This window comes from Schistocerca gregaria, chromosome 5, assembly GCF_023897955.1.
Source record: "Schistocerca gregaria isolate iqSchGreg1 chromosome 5, iqSchGreg1.2, whole genome shotgun sequence".
NCBI classification, from domain to species: domain Eukaryota; kingdom Metazoa; phylum Arthropoda; class Insecta; order Orthoptera; family Acrididae; genus Schistocerca; species Schistocerca gregaria.
In genome coordinates, this window is record NC_064924.1 from 147565784 (window position 1) to 147589374 (window position 23591).

Here is a 23591-nt window from a genome sequence, read left to right on the forward strand (position 1 = left end):
CTTCCATGGTACTAGAGGGAGCTGTAGAGGGCAAAAACTGTAGAGGAAGGCAGAGATTGGAATACGAGGACGTAGGTTGCAAGTGCTACTCTGAGATGAAGAGTTTAGCACAGGAAAGGAATTCGTGGCGGGCCGCATCAAACCAGTCAGTAGACTGATGACAAAAAAAAGAGCTTGTCTGCTCTCTACGAACTGTCTTTGCGCAAATACTAGCATCTCATGTAAGCGTACTAATTATTAATGTTTAGTTTTTGTGCAGTTTTACGGTTGGTAATAACACCACTGCACTTCCCCATAGTTGTTTACAGGTGTTCTGCTTTTTTTTTTTATTTTTGTTCTACACTTCTCCAGAGTAGTTGAGAAACTGTCATTCACATAATTTTCTAGTGGTTGAATCTTACGTATTACCTTATTCTCCAACCTTATGAGTCTGTTCTTATAGCTTTGTCTCTCTCTGTTTTCTGTTGGATGACTTTGCCAATTACTTTGCTTTTATTCTCTGCATTGTATGTTATTTTTTCATGAAATGCCTTTTTTGCAGGAATCAATACCTTCCTATATTTTTGTACCTCTGATAAAAATTATCAATATTTTTCATATAACTTGCGTACATAAGTATTTGGAGGGCTTTCATAATACATGCTGCTATATGGGTGCTTTTGCAAATGTCTTTTCAAAGTTCAATTTAAATACTGTCAAGAATACAATGTACTTAACTTTCACTTTTTTTACTCTACACACTTCATCCCAGCTATGATTCGCCAGTTCGTTTGAAAGATCTTGTCTTTATTTCTTAGAGAATTTTTCTAGACGTGATTTTATTGATGTTGCTTGAGAGAAGTACTCTGATATTCAAAGATCTTTTACAGCTACGTCACACCTTTCCCCATCTTTGTAGGCATATGGTCAATTACTGATGCAGTCATGTTAAAAAAGTCATAGCCTAGTACAGAAGTGAAACGCAGATTACAAGCAGCCCAGGAAAGAAGAGAATAGGAGTTTTTGAAATGTAGTTGTGCAGCAGAAAGCTGATGATCAGGTGGGTAGATCGTCTAACTGTAGAGGAGGTTCTGAATCGAATTTGGGAGAAAAAAAATTATGGTGCAACTTGACTAAAAGAATGAATCGATTGGGAACACAGATCCTGATGTGGAGGGTGAAAGTTGTAAACAGAGACCTATACAGGAATACAGTAAGAAGGATCCACTGGATGTATGTTACAGTAGTTATTCAGAGTTGTAGGAGCCTGCACAGGATGGACTAGCGTTGAGACTTCATTATACCAGTCTACAACAACTACTACAAGAATCTCTAATTAAGACACTATTCTTTACGTTAAACGAATGTTCCAAATCGTTGACATCTATGACAGAATTTACTTAAGAACTTTAATTTCTTCTCCATGAACTTGAAATATCTGCTAGGTTTCCTTAACTGCTTGCTCTATGGTTGTCAAACTGTGGCCTGCAGTCCACATGGGGCCCAAATGGAATATTTGTACAGCCTGCGGTTCTCACTATATTTTATAATAATATCCATCTGTCAACTAGCAGGCAAACCAAAAAACGTCAACTAACGCCAGCTGTTGCATACGACTTCGTACACAATGGTAAAGAGTGGAGGGCTACAGAGTGATGTGACAACTGTCCTTTAGATAGTGTCGGAAGTTCCATGCGGCTTTTCGCGGATGATGCTGTAGTATACAGAGAAGTTGCAGCATTAGAAAATTGTAGCGAAATGCAGGAAGATCTGCAGCGGATAGGTGCTTGGAGCACGGAGTGGGAACTGACCCTTAACATTGCAAATACATAGAAAGAAGCATCTTTAATTGTATGATTATATGATAGCGGAACAAGCACTGGTAGCAGTTACTTCCGTAAAATATCTGGGAGTATGCATGCAGAACGATATGAAGTGGAATGATCATACAAAATTAATTGTTGGTAAGGCGGGTACCAGGTTGAGATTCATTGGGAGAGTCCTTAGAAAATGTAGTCCATCAACAAAGGAGGTGGCTTACAAAACACTCGTTCGGCCTATACTTGAGTATTGCTCATCAGTGTGGGATCCGTACCAGATCGGGTTGACGGAGGACTTGGAGAAATCCAAAGAAGAGCGGCGCGTTTCGTCACAGGGTTAATTTGTAACCGTGATAGCGTTACGGAGTTGTTTAACAAACTCAAGTGGCAGACTCTGCGAGAGAGGCACTCTGCATCGCGGTGTAGCTTGCTGTCCAGGTATCGAGCAGGTGCGTTTCTGGATGAGGTAGCGAATGTATTGCTTCCCCCTACTTATACCTCCCGAGGAGATCACGAATGTAAAATTAGAGAGATTCGAGCGCGCACGGAGGCTTTCAGACAGTCGTTCTTCCCGCGAACCATACGCGATTGGAACAGGGAAGGGAGATAATGACAGTGGCACGTAAAGCGCCCTCCGCCACACACCGTTGGGTGGCTTGCGGAGTATAAATGGAGATTTAGATGTCCTCATAGGAAAGCTGGAAAGGAGTAGAAATGATTACTGAGCAAGTTAACACAGTAAACAGGTTTACTTAAGTTGCATTTCTCCAATTGAACCAAAACTGTTAGAAATAATGAAGTAAGAAATAGGGTCCAGCTATCAAAATGTGCACAACGAAAAGTCTCTGTACCAAAGCGAATCGTATCATTCAAATCCTTTCACCTTGCATTTTAATTCCACTCCTGAACCTTTCTTTTATTTCCATCATTGCTTCCTCGATTTACAGATTGAAGAGTAGGGGCGAAAGGCTACAGCCTGGTCTTACACCCTTATTAATACGAGCACTTCGTTCTTGATCGTCCACTCTTATTATTCCCTCTTGGTTGTTGTACATATTGTATATGACCCGTCTCTCCATATAGCTTACCCCTACTTTTTTCAGTATCTCGAACAGCTTGCACCATTTTATACTGTCGAACGCTTTTTCTAGGTCGACAAATCCTATGAACGTGTCTTGATTTTTCTTCAGCCTTGCTTCCATTCTTAGCCGTAACGACAGAATTGCCTCTCTCATGTCTTTACATTTCCTAAAGCCAAACTGATCGGCACCTAGTGCATTCTCGATTTTCTTTTCCATCCTTCTGTATATTATTCTTGTAAGCAGCTTCGACGCATGAGCTGTTAAGCTGATTGTGCGATAATTCTCGAACTTGTCAGCTCTTGCCGTCTTCGGAATTGTGTGAATGATGCTTTTCCGAAAGTCAGATGGTATGTCGCCAGACTCATATATTCTACACCCCAACGTGAATAGTCGTTTTGTTGCCACTTACCCTAATGATTTTAGACATTCTGATGGAATGTTACCTATCCCTTCTGCCTTATTTGATCGTAAGTCCTGCAAAGCTCTTTTAAATTCCGATTCTAATACTGGATCCCCTCTCTCTTCTAAATGGACTCCTGTTTCTTCTTCTTCTATCACATCAGACAAATCTTCACCCTCATAGAGGCTTTCAGTGCATTCTTTCCACCTATCTGCTGTCTCCTCTGCATTTAACAGTGGAATTCACGTTGCACTCTTAATGTTACCACCGTTGCTTTTAATGTCACCAAAGGTTGTTTTGACTTTCCTGTATGCTGAGTCTGTCCTTCCGACAATCATATCTTTTTCGATGTCTTCACATTTTTCCTGCAGCCATTTCGTCTTAGCTTCCCTGCACTTCCTATCTATTTCATTCCTTAGAGACTTGTATTTCTGTATTCCTGATTTTCCCGGAACATGTTTGTACTTCCTCCTTTCATCAATCAACTGAAGTATTTCTTCTGTTACCCATGGTTTCTTCGCAGCTACCTTCTTTGTACCTATGCTTTCCTTCCCAGCTTCTGTGATGGCCATTTTTAGAGATGTCCATTCTTCTTAAACTGTGCTGCCTACTGCGCTACTCCTTATTGCTGAATCTATAGTGTTAGAGAACTCCAAACGTATCTCGTCATTCCTTAGAACTTCCGTATCCCACTTCTTTGCGTATTGATTCTTCCTGACTAATGTCTTGAACTTCAGCCTACTCTTCATTACGACTATATTGTGATCTGAGTCTATATCTGCTCCTGGATACGCCTTACAATCCAGTATCTGATTTCGGAATCTCTGTCTGACCATGATGTAATCTAATTGAAATCTTCCCGTATCTCCCGCCCTTTCCCAAGTATACCTCCTCATCTTGTTATTCTTGAACAGGGTATTCGCTATTACTAGCTGAAACTTGTTACAGAACTCAATTAGTCTTTCTCCTCTTTCATTCCTTGTCCCAAGCCCATATTCTCCTGTAACCTTTTCTTCTACTCCTTCCCCTACAACTGCATTCCAGTCGCCCATGACTATTAGATTTTCGTCCCCCTTTACATACTGCATTACCCTGCAATACCCTCATACACTTTCACTATCTGTTCATCTTCAGCTTGCGACGTCGGCATTTATACCTGAACTATCGTTGTCGGTGTTGGTCTGCTGTCGATTCTGATTAGAACAACCCGGTCACTAAACTGTTCACAGTAACACACCCTCTGTCCTACCTTCCTATTCATAAGGAATCCTACCCATGTTATACCATTGTCCGCTGCTGTTGATATTACCCGATATTCATCTGACCAGAAATCCTTGTCTTCCTTCCACTTCACTTCACTGACCCCTACTATATCTAGATTGAGCCTTTGCATTTCCCTTTTCAGATTTTCTAGTTTCCCTACCACGTTCAAGCTTCTGACATTCCACGTCCCGACTCGTTGAACGTTATCCTTTCGTTGATTATTCAATATTTTTCTCATGGTACCCCCCCCCTTGGCAGTCCCCTCCCGGAGATCCGAATTGGGGACTATTCCGAAATCTTTTGCCAATGTATAGATCATCATGACACTTCTTCACTACAGGCCACATGTCCTGTGGATACACGTTACGTGTCTTTAACGCAGTGGTTTCCATTGCCTTCTGCATCCTCATGTCGTTGATCATTGCTGATTCTTCCGTCTTTAGGGGCAATTTCCCACCCCTAGGACAACAGAGTGCTCTATCCGTTTCCTCCACCCTCTTTGACAAGGCCGTTGGCAGAATGAGACCTACTTCTTCGACCGCAATGCTGATTATTTATCAAAATTTAGGCAATGGGGGGATCGAACCCGGGACCGAAGACGTTTTGATTATGAATCAAATCCGCTACCCTTAGACCACCTGTAACCCTTAGAACTACTTAAATATGATTAACTTAAGGACATCACACACATCAATGCCCGAGGCAGGATTCTAACCTGCGACCATAGCAGCATCTCTGTTTTGGACTGAAGCACCTAGAACCGCTCTGACACAGCGGCCGGCAACTTTGATATGTGATATGGGGAAAAAATGGAATTGAGCGTTTGGCGTCATTGGCCTGGAGGGCCCTTACGGGGCAGGTCCGGCCGCCTTGGTGCAGGTCTTATTACATTCGATGCTACATTGGCCGACCTGCGCGCCGGATGGGGACGAAATGATGATGAAGAGAACACAACAGCCAGTCCCTGAGCGGAGAAAATCCCCGACCCAGTCGGGATTCCAACCCGGGTCCCTTAAGACGGCAGTCCGTCTCGCTGACCATTTTTTGCCTTTTTTTATAATCTCATTTTGTTCGTTTTTTCGTTCGTTGCATCTTCTCGGGGTGGATGTCACAAAACACCCGTTTCAGTTCGTCGTTGATCCATTAACTCAGTTCTTTTTTTATAGAGGCTAGCTAACCCTCTGACCGAAAAGGTTGAACTACCGTGCTAGCATAACAAACAAAACTAATCCAACACGCAGTTGTATTTCAAGATGTGTTCAGTTTTAATTGAGATTGTGAATTCAGAGGCGAGCTAAGTAAGGCCAGACACTTACCTCAAGGACGGAGTCTATGCAATGTGGCCATTGCAGAGCTAAGAGGATGAGAAAGGGGAAATATTTTACTGTTCATCTTCCAGTTCTGACAACTCAAAGCCGTGTATAGCTCGTAACAATCAGCTGCTACTGTGTGAAAGATAAGTAAGTAACATGGACACATAAATAGATACGTTACATCTATCAAGGAATATTAAATTAAATTTAGACTGCTGTAATACGTTGGAATGAGTAGAAGACAAATGACATTCAAAACAGTTAGTAAATATCTGTGATTGATTCCCATATTGCACAATGCATTTAAATATGAGTGCAGTCACTGTTATAAGTCAGTTAATCATCCGCTCACACAGAGAACACGACAGTACTTTGTCATGCAATTACAGTACCACAACTTTGTGGTCACGAGGGGTGGCAGCAACCTGAAACAGAGAACATTTGACACCAAGCGTTCCAAACAGTGTCCACTTTTAAAGATCAGTACTTGCGGGTCGGTGGACAACTTCTAGTTCCGTTACTAAAGCCATTCTCTTGGGGCCTAAGAACGTAATACCTTGTGTAGGTAATTTTTTTTCGCTCGATTGGAGGGCTGGTTTATTTCAAAAAGAAAACAGCCTTGATCCCAAAATAAAGATTATTTAATAATACGTTTCATACTTCTGGGACATCATCATATGATGTGTCATTTGTCAAAAAACGTTGAGAAACGGCGTGGGCCTTATATGCGTCTGTGGATGCAGGTGTCTTTAGGGCCCATGCCGTATCTCAACGATTTTTGACGCATGGTTATCTGCAGAATACTACGCAATCTCGTGATGCTTCGAAAGGATGTAATGCGTTCATAAATAGTCATTATTTTGCAACCAAGACTGTTTTCTTTTTGAAATTTATGTAGGTTACTAATTAATAAGAAGATCGGTACATATGCGGCCGGAGGTGCCGCACTACAATGTCGCTGTTGAGAAAAAAAGTTTGACGACCGCTGTTGTAGAGAAAGAATATCATTGGGGATTGACTACCGTCCTGTCGGACTGCTTTCTCGACTACCGCCTCTCTTTAAATGTGCCTACGACTGTTGTAAATGTGGGTTTCTTTTGGTACGATTTGTGAAAAAATACCAAGAACGAGGTGCTCGGATGAAAAACGGTATAAGATACGGATGTAGTTTTTCGGCGTACAGTTCAATCTGTACATTAAAGAACAAACATGGAAATAAAAGAATGGTTCAAGAGCGGAAATAAATTTCAGGGTGAAAGGACATCAACGATACGATTCGCTGATGACATTCCCATTCTGAGTGGAAGTGAAGAAGAATTACATGATCTGTTAAAGCAAATGAATTTAGTGAGTACAGAATAAGGACAGAGTAAATCGAAGAAAGATGAAAGTAATGAGAAGTAGCAGAAACGAGCTAAGCGAGAAATTTAACATCAGAATTGACCGTCATAAAGTAGATGAAGTTAAGGAGTTATGTTACCTAGGCAACAAAATAACCCATGAAGGACGGAGCAAGGAGGACTTATAAAGCAGACTACCTGAGGCAAAATGGCGTTTCTGGAAAACAGAAGTCTACTAGTATCAAACATAGGCCTTAATTCGAGGAAGAAGTTTCTGAGAATGTAAGTTTGGAGCATAGCACTGTATGGTAGTGAAAAATGGACTGTGGGGAAAAAGGAACAGAAGGGCATCGATGCATGTGGTGGTACAGACGAATGTTGAAAATCAGGTTGACTGATAAGGTAAGCAAACAGGAAGTTCTGTGCAAAATTGGAGAGGAAAGGAATATGTGGAAAACACTGACAAGGAGAAGGTATATGATGATAGGATATGTGTTAAGCTATCAGGGAATGCGTTTCATGAAACTAGAGGGAGCTGTAGAGGGCAAAAACTGTAGACGAAGACAGTGATTGGAATACATACAGCAAATAATGTAGGACGTAGGTTGTAAGTGCTACTGTGAGGAGGCTGGCACAGAAGAATTCGTGGAGGGTCACATCAAGACTACTGACTCAAAAAAAAAAAAAATGCAAATTCTAAAGGTGGCAGCGGTAAAATACAGGGAGCGAAAGACTATTTACAATTTGTACAGAAACCAGATGGCAGTTATAAGAGTCGAGGGCCATGAAAGGGAAGCAATGGTGGGGAAGGGAGTGAGAAAGGGTTGCAGCCTCTTCCCGATGTTATTCATCTGTATATTGAGCAAGCAGTAGAGGAAACAAAAGAAAAATTCGGAGTACGTATTAAAATCTATGGAGAAGAAATAAAAACTTTGAGGGGCGCCGATGGCATTGTAATTCTGTCAGAGACAGCAAAGAACTTGGAAGAGCAGTTGAACGGAATGGACAGTGTCTTGAAGGGAGGATATAAGATGAACATCAACAAAAGTAAAACGAGAATAATGGAATGTAGTCGAATTAAGTCAGGTGATGCTGAGGGAATTAGATTAGTAAATGAGAGACTTAAAGTAGTAAAGGAGTTTTGCTATTTGGGGAGCAAAATAACTGATGATGGTCGAAGTAGAGAGGATATAAAATGTAGACTGGCAATAGCAAGGAAAGCGTTTCTGTAGAAGAGGAATTTGTTAACATCGAGTATAGATTTAAGTGTCAGGAGGTCGTTTCTGAAAGTATTTGTATGGAGTGTAGCCATGTGTGGAAGAGAAACATGGACGATAAATAGTTTGGACAAGAAGAGAATAGAAGCTTTCGAAATGTGGTGATACAGAAGAATGCTGAATATTAGATGGGTAGATCACGTAACTAATGATGTATTGAATAGAATTGGGGAGAAGAGGAGTTTATGGCACAAGGTGACAAGAATAAGGGACCCGTTCGTAGGGCATGTTCTGAGGCATCAAGGGATCACAAATTTAGCATTAGAGGGCAGCGTGGAGGGTAAAATCGTAGAGGGAGACCAAGTGATGAATACACTAAGCAGTTTCAGAAGGATGTAGGTTGCTGTAGATACTGGGATATGAAGAAGCTTGAACAGGATAGAGTAGCATGGAGAGCTGCATCGAACCAGTCTTACGACTGAAGATTATAACAACAACAACAAGCGTATGACGTATCGAAAAATGTGTAAACTTTTTCAACTTCGTGGAGGCTCGCCTACAGGAGATGATCGGTGTTGCAGGTGCACTGCCCGGCATTTGAATAAAACGCTGTGCACCCGACGCCGCGGCAATATCCGCCGGTTCCGGACGTATTTGCCTCACCGCCCACCCCGGCGGCGGCCGCGAGCGGCTGTTTGTCGGCGTGGCGCGGCCGTGTTGTCTCGCTGAATTACTGACGGCTGATGGTAATTGCAGCGCACACGCCGGCAGTTTGCGAGCGGAGGCCGAGTGCCGCCACCCGTGTGTGTGCGTGCGTGTGTGTGTGTACCGGAGTGCGTGCGTTTACGAAGGCCGGCCATTTGCGGGGCCGACACTTTTCGATAAACACCGCCCGGCCTCTAAGTGATCAGCATTGCAAACAGGTACTCCGTAAATAACGCGACAGCGAATAACCACATCACTACTTGCACTGCTGTCGCCAAACGGAGAAGCTGAGCACGTAGCAGTGTTCTGAAATTTCAGTTTGCCGTTCTGATGAATGAAATATGTTACTGTAAAATAAAGTACGAATAATAAATTGCGTTGTACTCTTTGCACACCGATCGGGATGCGTTGCTGAAGAACTAAGTATTCACTCCACTCTCTCCAAGAGTACGAACTGTGGAACATCGAGGGATGAGGTTGCGGGGGAACAGGGTATGAGGAGGCGGAACATTTTACACCTATTATCCACTAGACAGCCTTTTTACACTATCTGTTCTTTTAACAGACTCATATGTAAAGCAATGGCAAACATTTGCCAAGTGAAATTTGGTAATAAACTTTCACAGAAATTTAGAACAAGTAAAGCCCTTTTACAGAGCTGTCCCATGTCACCAATATTATTTAAAATCTATATAGATATTAGCCTTAGAACATGGTCTCGTAAATGTAATAGTATGGGATTAGAAATAAGAGATGGAGTTTACCTACATCATTTATTATTTGCTGATGATCAAGTAGTCGTAGCACAAGATGGGGAGGATGCTAACTATATGTGCAATCAATTAGCAATAGCATACAAAACTTGGGGTTTGAAGATTTATTAGCAAAAAACAGAATACGTGACTAATGAGTCGGATGAGCTATACATTGAAGGAAAGAAAATCAAAAAGATAAACACTTTCTGTTATTTGGTATCCATTTTAGAAATCGAGGGAAAATCAGAGTCAGAAATCAATAAAAGAATTAGTAGCGGACGGAGGGTCATTGGGATGCTTAACTCAGTCTTATGGAGCAGGAATGTAATAAGCAGAACTAAAAAATTAATATACAAATCCATATTAGAGAGTGTGGATCTGGATGGAACGGAGACCCGGAGAATTAACATGAGCACATTAAACAATTACAAGCTCTAGAGATGGACTTTTGGAGAAGATAGGCAAGAATCTCCAGGATAGAAAAGATAAGCAACACCAAAGTAATAAGGAGAATGGAAATAAAAGAAAGAATACATGACGTAATGGATAGGAAGAAATTACAGTGGTACGGGCATGTACGACGAATGGAGAAAACCAGAATACCAAAATTGATACTGGAGTGGGGAACGGAGGGGTGAAGAAGAAGAGGACGCCCTATGACCACCTGGCTCCAAAATGTACAGCACACAATGAGGAGAATGGGCGCAGAGGAAGAAGACATACAAGATCGAAACACCTGGAGAAATATTTTGAGAATATAGCTTAAGAACGGTTATTGTTTGTATTGTGATTTCCAAGTAAATTATTATGTTGGAGATAAGCGTCTGTAATGAGGAAAAGCTCGAAATAATAATAAAAAAATAATATGTAAAGCACATTTCAATAAGTTCAAATGGTTCAAATGGCTCCAAGCCCTATGGGACTTAACATCGGAGGTCATCTGTCCCCTAAAACTTAGAACTACATAAACCTAACTAACCTAAGGACATCACACACATCCATGCCCGAGGCAGGATTCGAACCTGCGACCGTAGCGGTCGTACGGTTCCAGACTGAAGCGCCTAGAACCGCTCGGCCACACCGGCCGGCATTTCAATAAGTTTGAACATAGCTGCTAAGGTTCAGTGACCGTGTCAGAATTATATTCTAACAAATAAACCCTCAGATTCCACCTCTACCGAATTATTCATACAGTCTGACTATATATATCTTCTGGTAAAATTAGGCCAATGGATAAAGCAATACTGTAAGAAACGCATTAGATATTGAACTACTGTGAACCAACTTTTACGAGGGCTGTTCAGAAAGTAAGGTCCGATCGGTCGCGAAATGGAAACCGCAATGAAAAACCGATGAAGCTTTACACAGATGTGTTCGTCAGTATCTCTGAAATGCCCGTCGATCGTGTCACGTCCCTCTTTCAGTTAGGAACGCACAGTGTGTACGTAAATGTTCCTAGATAAATTTCCGCCAAATATGAGGGTCTGGTCAGCGATTTCGGCTGATGGCATGCATCCCAAAATGCTTTACTTTGAAAATGTTTTTGGAAGAAGTGTATGAATTTACTTAGTGCATATACTGTATGTTTGTAATGTGTATTTTTTTCTCTCCCAACTGAAGCTGAATAGAATAATTTTTATTTTAGCCAACACCACTTAGGTTTACGGATGTGTCCTTTAAGTATCCCTGACAGGAAACTTCAACGAAACATGGGGCATGTGTAACACCATAGCTCTAATACTCCAATGATTTATTTTGGCTTTTGTTTCATTTAATATTACATCGTTAAGCTTCTGTAAATGTTTTTGATTGAATAGATAACACAGAATTGTATACTCCTTTCTTTGTAAGAACTTCGATGTCATGATATGATTCTATACAGTGTAGTATATCTGACATTTAAATTCTTTGTCCCATTTGGAGGGAACAAAACTTACTGTACATAATTGTAATTTCTGTGTGAATAATTTTTTGAAGAAATGTCAATATGTGCAAATGTTCTGTTTTATTTAATGTATTTGGTTACTGTTATGTAAACTGCTGATCCTCACTTAGGGTTCTTAGTTATTCTGTATGTAAAAGTTTTTGTGATTCCCCTCGGAAACGGAACAGTGTAGCGCGCACAAATTGTGGTTAGCCTAAGTAGAAAAGGTGGAACTGAGAGTCCGTCGGGACGAGCCACCAGTCGGGGACGAGCTACCAAATTGTGCACTGCCATGTAAATGTTGCGTATTGTGCAGGTCCCGAGAGAGGAATTTTCTGCTCTTTTCCAATGCCTCGGGTGGATGGATAAATAGCTGGAACTATTCTGGAATTTGCATCTATCATCGCCACCAAGAAATGACTGAGTCCAGCAATTCTACCTGTAATTCCACCTACCGACATGCAATCGCCACCACATTGCGCAATGTACAGTGAAGGATCAGCTTAATGGATGTGTTAGTGTGCTCAAATATAAGGTAATTTATAACTTAGTTTATGTACCTACCTTGATTTTTCTCCTTATCATAACATCTCTCAGGTTCCTCTCCGTTTGAACTAAAGTGATTTCCGAGTGTCCCTACTGAAAGAACATTAAAGACCAGTGTTTTTGCTAATTAATGCCTCTTGAACAAAAAAAAAACAGAAAGTTAATGAAAGTAATTTTCCTAATAGAACTGCTTATTAGTGTGTTGTTGCCGACTTCAAATTAAAAGTTCTGAAGACTGAGGCGTCCTTAGTAAATGTTCACATTACTGCCTGTTGTAAATCGCAGAAGGTGAGTCAGTATCTTACATATATGTTAATTTTGTGTCTCAGTGTAGTAAAAGTGGAAAACTGCAGGGTGGAACGTTATATACTCAAGTTTGCTAAGTGTTTGTCTCTCCTGTGTATTAGAAGTGCTTATTAATAATATAATAGGATCCACAGTTTATCTATTGGGTTAATGCTCGGTAACAAGTAACGGAAAGACCACTAATTAAGAAAACCTTAATTTCTCTAGTAAAATGATAATGAGGAGCAACCTTTAAGTGGATTCAAATTAACTTTCATTTTAGATAGTAACGTATTTAACTGAGAGAGACTTAACCTATATCCAATCAATGATTCTGCAGTTAATAGTAATAATAACGTTATAAAGACCATTCAGTTTGTGTAAGCCTTGAAAGTAATAGTGTGTTTCAGTATCTGTTATAATGTTGCAAATAGTTTGTGCTGATTTAACTGTTAGTTTCAATCTTACCGTACACATATGTATGTGTCAAGAGTTCACTGCACTCGCGTGTGACAAAGTATAGGTTGTGTTTATCCATTCAGGTTACTAATAACTATTTTCTTGAACGAGAATGTTAATCATTCTCTTGCCTAGTTAGGCTGGCGACCGTTTTCTTTACCTGTTAAACAGTGCAGATAGGCAAAATTTTGTTTGTTACTGTTCAAATATTTCCTTAATTCTGACATTCCTTTCCGATAAGCCACCTAAATTAGGTACAACACGGTCAACACAACAAAATTCCTCCCAGAGGGTAACACTGCTCTGTTGCGTTATACCATAATTACTTTAATAATATTGTTTTATTTCACAACCTGCTTTAAGGTTATGGTACAGAAGTGACAGCAGACAGACAATAGTGTTATCAAATGTTTGGTCATCCAGTTCAGCCCTTAACTGCCTGCCACAGAGTTTCATCTCTGCTCACATGAGCTATCAAGACAGGATTCTGTCATACACAGTGAGCTGTAGACTAGCGTAGAGAACTGACAGAATTTACAGGTGGCTGCCTTACGTGGCGAGGGTATTGGAAAGCTGATCCAACACTATGACAAATGTCTAAGTCGCAGCGGCGACTATGTAGAGAAGTAGTTGGAAGGTGTAGCTAACTGCTGAAAATAAAACATTTTTTGATTTTCACAGTCGTTTAAATTTCTTAACCGACTGGATCTTACATTTCGAATAGGACTCGTATTATCATTTCACTCGATTTCATCAGGTCCTAGTTTCACTTATCTGAACTCAACTTTCCTCCAAAATAGGTAATGGTGAGTTCTCATATTCTGACGGAAATAGAATATTAATTATGAGTTTATCTAATCTATTATATTGAAAATCCTATCACTTATTCTAGGATCCTCTCTCTAATCGCAAAAAACCCTCGAGCAAGTCTATTTTTTTTGTTGAGTCATCAGTCTTCTGAATGGGTTGCCTTGACCCTTCACGAATTCCTCTCCTGGGTTAACTTCTTCATCTCAGACTAATAGTTGCAACCTACGTCCTCTACAGTTTATAACCTCTACAGGTCCCTATAGTACCATGGAAGCTATTTACTGATGTCTTAACAGGTCTTCTTTCATCCTGTCCCTTCTTCTTCTTTTCCATATATTCCTTTCCTCACCGATTCTGTGGAGAAGCTCCTCATTTCTTACCTTAGCAGCCCACCAAATTTTCAACATTCTTCTGTAGCACCACATCTCAAAGCTTCGATTCTCTATTGTTCCGGTTTTTCCATAGTCCATATCTCTCTTTCATACAGTTCTACTCTTCAAACGAACATTTTCAGAAATTTCTTCCTGAAATTGCGACCTATTTTTGATGCCAATGACTTCATTTTGCCAGAAATGTCTCTTTGCCTGAGATAATCTGCTTTTTATGTCCTCTTTCCCCCAAATGTTATGGGTTATCTTGCCGTCTAGGTAGCATACTCCGTAACCTCGTTCGTGGCGACCAATTCTGATGTTAAGTTTCCCGTTCTTCTAATGTAGGCTACTCATTACTTTCCTCTTCCTTCGATTTACTCTCAAACCATATTCTATACTCAATCCATATTCTACACTCATTCTAGTCATCTAATCCCGTAATTCTCCTTCAGTATCACCCAGGACAGCAACGAGATCAGCGCATCTTATCACTGATATCGTTTCATGTTACCAGTGGTAAAGGTCAAGGAAATTAATTACCAGATACTCTAGGAAACAAAGTTAAATCATGAACACGAGGGATCTCAGATGACAGACCAGATGTCAGAAGTCTTTTACTCTGAGAAACAGCTTGTAAAAAGAAACTTTAATATATAGTACTATGAGTGGTGCAAATTTATCATTAACGAGTCTCAGTAAGAAGGAAGAACTGTCTTCTTTTGTCCATAGGATGTATAGCATCTCAGGTCCGTAAAATTTGTTTTTGTGGCTGCCAAATACCACGGCACCTGAACTGCAAGGTGCGTGCAAACGGAAGCAACAATTTTCAGATTTCAGAGCGATGGAGTAACATTACCTGATACAGCAACGATCTCCAACAAGCTGATCTGGTGAATTCGATGACAGTGGCAAGAGAGCCTCTCCACGTTACCCTTAGAAATACGAACTGCTTTCATCAATTCTTCCTAACGCTACCCTGTAATGACCAAGAGGACGCATTTGCTGAATACATGCCTTCGAAAATTTTAGTAAAAGTGCTTGATTGCTGTGCGCGGCAATCAGATAGGTTGTTATATCGCTTGCCTCAGCCCACGACAGGCGCGCGGGGTAGCCGTGCGCTCTTAGGCGACTGGCCACGATTCGCGCGGCTTCCCCCGTCGGAGGTTCGAGTCCTCCTTCGCGCAAGGGTGTGTGTGTGTGTGTGTGTGTGTGTGTGTGTGTGTGTGTGTGTGTGTGTGTGTGTGTTGTCGTTATCCTATGTTAGTTTAATTTAGATTACGTAGTGTGTAGGCCTAGGGACCGATAAACTCAGCAGTTTGGTCCCATAGAACTTACCGGAAATTTGCAATTCTTACAGCTCACTAGAAGTAGAAGGCTTGGTTATATCGCGGACTCCAGTGACAGCTTGAAATGCCGGGATCTGGCATAATTATAATATTGAATTGGCAGGGAAAATAAATCTCAAGGACTCTGAACAAAAATGATGAGACGTTCCCTATGACCGGTTGAAAAAAAAAAAAAAAAGGTTCAAATGGCTCTGAGCACTATGGGACTTAACAGCTGTGGTCATCAGTCCCCTAGAACTTAGAACTACTTAAACCTAACTAACCTAAGGACAGCACACACATCCATGCCCGAGGCAGGATTCGAACCTGCGACCGTACAGTCGCCCGGTTCCGGACTGCGCGCCTAGAACCGCGAGACCACCGCGGCCGGCCCCCTATGATCGGGTCTCATCTATTATCACCATATCGAAATTGACATTACTGCTCTGCAGCTTGACATAAACTTGATAACGGCGTAATGTAAACACCAAATCTAAGCGTTTGGACTTAATAAAATTCTAGTTAAGCAGCTTTTTACTAATTCAATAGAGGTTGCGGAATCAGTCTAATCCAGACATGAAGGAACTAAGAAGTGGGCTAAGCTTTTTGGTTTGGCAATGATAATACTGTGTGCATCAATTTGACCTTTAATTCGTGATTTTTTGTGCGTTGGAGGAGTGGAGAGAGATATTAAATAGATGGAATTTTTGCGGCATGGAATAATTTCGGTGTACATGCCTAAATTTTTCAAAGTTTAGGGCGGCGAGCTCATCACGATTAGGTCAACTTGGGATGGATGTGCCACTCGGAATGTCAACGTGGCGTACCACCGATGTAGCAGAGGACAGTACAGTGGGCGAGTATTGCCACACACCTCTGAGTCAGGAAAGTCAAACACCGCAACAGGGCAGTATGAAGTAATTATGTAACTTCAAGATTGACGAAAAAGTCAAACGCTCCACAAAGCCTCGATCTCGACAACCCAGAATAATTGTTGAACCACCACAGCGAGGCAACGAACGCTGACGAAACCAGTAAACGAGGGCAAATGCACCCAGAGGCACCGCGTCATAGGCGCGGCCTCGGTTATTTAAATAGAGGGGCTTTCAGAGCTCAAAGACACGTTCAGTCGTGTGGCCGTTCTGTCCATGTCGTCAGAACGAGAGAGAATGTCAGTCTATTGAATTTTATTGAAACCATAACGAGCTGATAGGAGAAGGTTTACCAGCTGCCCGCTTGCTGACTTCAGCACCGTGATGCAGCCAACCTGATGTAAACTATAGCTGTGGTCTTGCGTAGCTACCTACTGCGGTGCAGGCCCTCCTCCCATCAAGGGCTAGTCACACATGATCTACAAGTTGTCCCTCCCATATCATCCAGGCATGGCACAGCCACACAGCCCCTGACCGACTCATGAACATCTGCCGCAGTATTGCTTACTCCGTGGTGAGAAGAACTTAATCTTTACAACTGACATCCTGGACCACACAGTCGGCTATCCTCAATTAAGGCTGTTGTGGCCGAGTGGTTCTAGGCGCTTCAGTCCTGAACCGCGCTGTTGCTACGGTCACAGGTTCGAGTGCTGTCTCGGGCATGGATGTGTGTGCTCTCCTTAGGTTAGTTAGCCTTAAGTCGTTCTGTCTAGGGGACTGATGACCTGAGAAGTTAAGTCCCATAGTGCTCAGAGCCATTTGAACCATTTGAGTCATCCTCACTTAAGCACGCAACAGACTGTCTACGAGAGCGCCGAGATGTAGGGTGCACTGTACGGCAGAACTTCTAGAACAGGTGATTCCTGCCCATCGCTACGCTGCCTCCTGCATGACAATACACAAGCGCAGCGATCTAAGGTGCGGCTCTGACGTCACAGCCCCCTGAAGAGGCGTGTCAGCGCACCTGGCGATGGCGACATGTCTGATTGCCGAAGTATTGTGCCCATGGGACACAATGGACCGGTAGTACACCTGTGGACTGCTCGAGCAAGAAATACGCAGGGAGAAGTTGAAGAATCACAATTATACACTCCTGGAAATTGAAATAAGAACACCGTGAATTCATTGACCCAGGAAGGGGAAACTTTATTGACACATTCCTGGGGTCAGATACATCACATGATCACACTGACAGAACCACAGGCACATAGACACAGGCAACAGAGCATGCACAATGTCGGCACTAGTACAGTGTATATTCACCTTTCGCAGCAATGCAGGCTGCTATTCTCCCATGGAGACGATCGTAGAGATGCTGCATGCAGTCCTGTGGAACGGCTTGCCATGCCATTTCCACCTGGCGCCTCAGTTGGACCAGCGTTCGTGCTGGACGTGCAGACCGCGTGAGACGACGCTTCATCCAGTCCCAAACATGCTCAATGGGGGACAGATCCGGAGATCTTGCTGGCCAGGGTAGTTGACATACACCTGCACACCTGCACGGCGCCAAACACTCATACGACCATCATTGGCACCAAGGCAGAAGCGACTCTCATCGCTGAAGACGACACGTCTCCATTCGTCCCTCCATTCACGCCTGTCGCGACACCACTGGCGGCGGGCTGCAAGATGTTGGGGCGTGAGCGGAAGACGGCCTAACGGTGTGCGAGACCGTAGCCCAGCTTCATGGAGACGGTTGCGAATGGTCCTCGCCGATACCCCAGGAGCAACAGTGTCCCTAATTTGCTGGGAAGTGGCGGTGCGGTCCCCTACGGGACTGCGTAGGATCCTACGGTCTTGGCGTGCATCCGTGCGTCGCTGCGGTCCGGTCCCAGGTCGACGGGCACGTGCACCTTCCGCCGACCACTGGCGACAACATCGATGTACTGTGGAGACCTCACGCCCCACGTGTTGAGCAATTCGGCGGTACGTCCACCCGGCCTCCCGCATGCCCACTATACGCCCTCGCTCAAAGTCCGTCAGCTGCACATACGGTTCACGTCCACGCTGTCGCGGCATGCTACCAGTGTTAAAGACTGCGATGGAGCTCCGTATGCCACGGCAAACTGGCTGACACTGGCGGCGGCGGTGCACAAATGCTGCGCAGCTAGCGCCATTCGACGGCCAACACCGCGGTTCCTGGTGTGTCCGCTGTGCCGTGCGTGTGATCATTGCTTGTACAGCCCTTTCGTACTGTCCGGAGCAAGTATGGTGGGTCTGACACACCGGTGTCAATGTGTTCTTTTTTCCATTTCCAGGAGTGTATATTGAGCTTTCATACTACACACCGTGCTGGACAGCGATAACACAGTGAGGAAAATACACTGCCTGAATTTACGTCAACGGCCAGGGCAAGTAACCGAAACGTAAACGGCCACAAGGCAGAAGATTCCACTGGTGCACTTCAATTCAAAATAACCAAGTACAGTTGAACTCCACCGGAGGGTGGCTAAAATTTGCCAACTTGAAAACACACGTAGTTGCTAGCGGCAATGTCCCAATAGCCGACAACGAAATCCAAACGACACAACGTGAACAGTTTTTACTTCTTGCTAGACTAAGTCAAAACTCAACGTTCGTGTCCAGGATCGGTGAGCCACGGACCTTATAGCAATAGCACCACACACTGCCACCGCACGTGGACGCCGCCAGCGGCCTCGGCCAAACTACACGCCGCGGAGATTTCCTCGCTGCTCCACGCCAACCGACCAACTAGTCGCCCACAGCACAGCCGGAAACTATAAGGGCCAGGTCAAAGATAGTACAAGGTGCGAATATCGATACACACCGCTGCTGCCACTCGCACAGGGAGAGGATAACAGCATAATCGCGATAACCGCTGGAGACTAAACACAGAATAGCAACCAAGGTTTAATCCAACGCACAACATGAGCCAGCCACGGGTCACCCTGGAATGCTATTCATGAATGGCGGCACAACAGGTCGAATCACCAGACTGACGTACAAATTTGCAATCAGTGTGAGTGGGATAACCTCGAGAGTGCTCCTGCTGTCATACGAAATCGCGCCCCAGACCATAATTCCAGGTTTAAGTCCAGTGTGTCTAGCATGCAGACAGAGTGCTCGCAAGCCTTCAGCCAGCCTCCTCCTAACCGACGGACGGTCATCACTGGCACAGAAACAGGACCAGCTTTCATCAGAAAATCAACAGGCCTCCCCCAATGAACCTCACTTGATGGCGGTGGTTTGACACGTTACAGGGAGTCTGGCGCGGAGCTGACGTTCCTGCTATTGTTTGTTGTATCGGTACCGTCAGGCTATTTTTACGTCAACAATCATTCCATCTGTGAAAGCTGAAGTAGTACTGGTAACATGATGTAAGTTAGTGCGCGGATTGCTTATTGTCCCATATACAGGCATTAGAGCCAAATTAAGTCCTTTTCGATTGGACAGCTCTACAGCAGTTACTACCGATGCTACCTTTAGCATTCTTCTGTATTGCTATGTGTGAATCTTGTGTGTACCGATTATGGTGCACGTTTGACTTCTCTATAAAGACATCGAAAAAGATATGATTGTCGGAAGGACAGACTCAGCATACAGGAAAGTAAAAACAACTTTTGATGACATTAAAAGCAACGGTAGTAACATTAAGAGTGCAACGGGGATTCCACTGTTAAATGCAGATGAGAGAGCAGATAGGTGGAAAGAATACATTGAAAGCCTATATGAGGATGAAGATTTGTCTGATGTGATAGAAGAAGAAACAGGAGTCGATTTAGAAGAGATAGGGGATCCAGTATTAGGATCGGAATTTAAAAGAGCTTTGGAGGACTTACGGTCAAATAAGGCAGAAGGGATGGATAACATTCCATCAGAATTTCTAAAATCATTAGGGGAAGTGGCAACAAAACGACTATTCACGTTGGTGTGTAGAATATATGAGTCTGGCGACATACCATCTGACTTTCGGAAAAGCATCATTCACACAATTCCGAAGACGGCAAGAGCTGACACGTGCGAGAATTATCGCACAATCAGCTTAACAGCTCATGCATCGAAGCTGCTTACAAGAATAATATACAGAAGACTGGAAAAGAAAATTGAGAATGCGCTAGGTGATGATCAGTTTGGCTTTAGGAAAAGTAAAGACACGAGAGAGGCAATTCTGACGTTACGGCTAATAATGGAAGCAAGGCTCAAGAAAAATCAAGACACGTTCATAGGATTTGTCGACCTGGAAAAAGCGTTCGACAATATAAAATGGTGCAAGCTGTTCGAGATACTGAAAAAAGTAGGGGTAAGCTATAGGGAGAGACGGGTCATATACAATATGTACAACAACCAAGAGAGAATAATAAGAGTGGACGATCAAGAACGAAGTGCTCGTATTAAAAAGGGTGTAAGGCAAGGCTCTAGCCTTTCGCCCCTACTCTTCAATCTGTACATCGAGAAAGGAATGATGGAAATAAAAGAAAGGTTCAGGAGTGGAATTAAAATACAAGGTTAAAGGATATCAATGATACGATTCGCTGATGACATTGCTATCGTGAGTGAAAGTGAAGAAGAATTAAATGATCTGCTGAATGGAATGAACAGTCTAATGAGTACACAGTATGGTTTGAGAGTAAATGGGAGAAAGACGAAGGTAATGAGAAGTAGTAGAAAGGAGAACAGTGATATACTTAACATCAGGATTGATGGTCACGAAGTCAATGAAGTTAAGGAATTCTGCTTCCTAGGCAGTAAAATAACCAATGACGGACGGAGCAAGGATGACATCAAAAGCAGACTCGCTACGGCAAGAAAGGCATTTCTGGCCAAGAGAAGTCTACTAATATCAAATACCTTCCTTAATTTGAGGAAGAAATTTCTGAGGATGTACGTTTGGAATACAGCATTGTATGGTAGTGAAACATAGACTATGGGAAAACCGGAACAGAAGAGAATAGAAGCATTTGAGATGTGGTGCTATAGACGAATGTTGAAAATTAGGTGGACTGTTAAGGTAAGGAATGAGGAAGTTCTACGCAGAATCGGAGAGGAAAGGAATATGTGGAAAACACTGATAAGGAGAACGGACAGGATGATAGGACATGTGCTAAGACATGAGGGAATGACTTCCATGGCACTAGAGGGAGCTGTAGAGGGCAAAAACTGTAGAGGAAGACAGAGATTGGAAAACGTCAAGCAAATAATTGAGGACGTAGGTTGCAAGTTCTACTCTGAGATGAAGAGGTTAGCACAAGAAAGGAATTCGTGGCGGGCCGCATCAAACCAGTCAGTAGACTGATGACAAAAAAAAGAAAAAAAAAGGTTCGGGAAGCTGGTATTCTATGAAAAATTTGTCTGCCAAGAGCATTCTGTACAGGGTTCAGGTCCGGTGATCACTCAGGCCATTCCATAAATTCACTATCTTAATTTTCAATTGTGTCCGATACATCAGCGATCCCGTGCGGGCGCATTATCGTCCGTAAAAAGTAAGTTGGTACCTGCCGCTCCCTTAAAGAGACGCAGACATGATTAAGAACAAAAAGCTATACTGCAGACAAATACTTTGAAAAATGCTTTCCTGACAATTCAATTAATAATATATGTGAACAAATTCATCTTAATTTGTTTCATTTTTACAGAAAAGCTTTCTGTTAACAACCCTCATTTTATATCCTCTTTGCCTTTGTTGTTGTTGGTTAATTTGCTGCTCAAATAGCGAAGCGTGTCAATAGTGTCTCGTTTCCTAATGTAGTTCTCCAAGCATTAATTGATTTCATTTTACTGCTTTCCTTTGCCCTTTTCTTATTCTTACTAATACCCAGCTTATAAAATGGCAACGATAGTGTCTTCCGAAAAGAGATTACAAAATGAAATCAGCAAAAGTAAACCAGGATTAGGGGAATGTAGTCGAATTAAATTAGACCGTGATGAAGGATTTAAATCAGGAAATGAGACACTGAAAGTAGTGATTTTGCTATTTGGGCACCCAAATAACTCATGATGGTCTAAGTAAAGAGGATATAAAATGTCGTCTGAAAACAGCAATGAAAAAAATTTCTAAAAAAAGAGGAATTTTCTAGCAGCTAAAATAAATTTTTGGAAGTTTTTCCTGTAGGCATTTCTCTATAGTAGTAGTAATAGTTTCATTCCTCTAAAGATCAGGCATGTCTTCGTATTACAATTTAAGAACTGAAAAAATAAAGTATTTCGGATATACTGTAGTCTGCATACTTGTTGGTCTAGTAAAGCAAGGTTGGGCAGGTAGTCGAGCGTGGCCTTATAGCAGGAACTTTGCAAGTATTAGGCTAAACTAATTTGGGGAAACCAGACAAAGCCTAAATCAGATGGATGGATTAAGACTGGAGGCTCCACCATACTGAATACGAGACCACCCTGTTTAAAACAGTTCTACCACATTCGGTTTGTCTCTAGCACGCACATGATGTTTAATAACACTAAACAAACTGTCAGCTGACGTCTGGATTAATTTGTGTGTGGCAACTGGCTATTTTCTAGGCTAAAAAAGTGGATCAGCCTCCCTTACAATTTGAGCTCAGTAAGAAGATAAGATGTTAGCATTATACCCTGCATAGGTTTGGTAGTAATATTCTTCAGAAAAGAATAGTTAAAGGAAAATTTACTATTAAAGTATCGTGTGGAGTGTTAAAAATTATTATTTACTTAATTTACTCACATTTCTTACCAAACCCTTACTCTGTGTTATCTAAGTAATCCTTCCATATCTATAATGTATTTCTTAACAGATATATTTTAAATGCCTTTTTAATTTCTTTAATGACCTGTGGCAACTTGTTGCACAGTTTTATTCCTTGTCGGGATATTCTACTTTGAGTTTCGGACAGAGCTGTTTATAAAGTAATTATCAATGTTTTTTTGATGTGTACATTTGACTATCAAATGTACGCTCATACAATGTAATTAAAAAGCATAGTGTCTCGAATAGAGCTTTACAGTGATCTCGAAGTACTAGTTTTGGTTATTATTTTTATACTAAATATCAAGTAGAAAGTCTCGATCGCGTTTTCAGATTCTCATACGGTAGCAACCGGTTTCTGTCCTTTCCTCACATCATCTTCAGGCTTTCCCCAT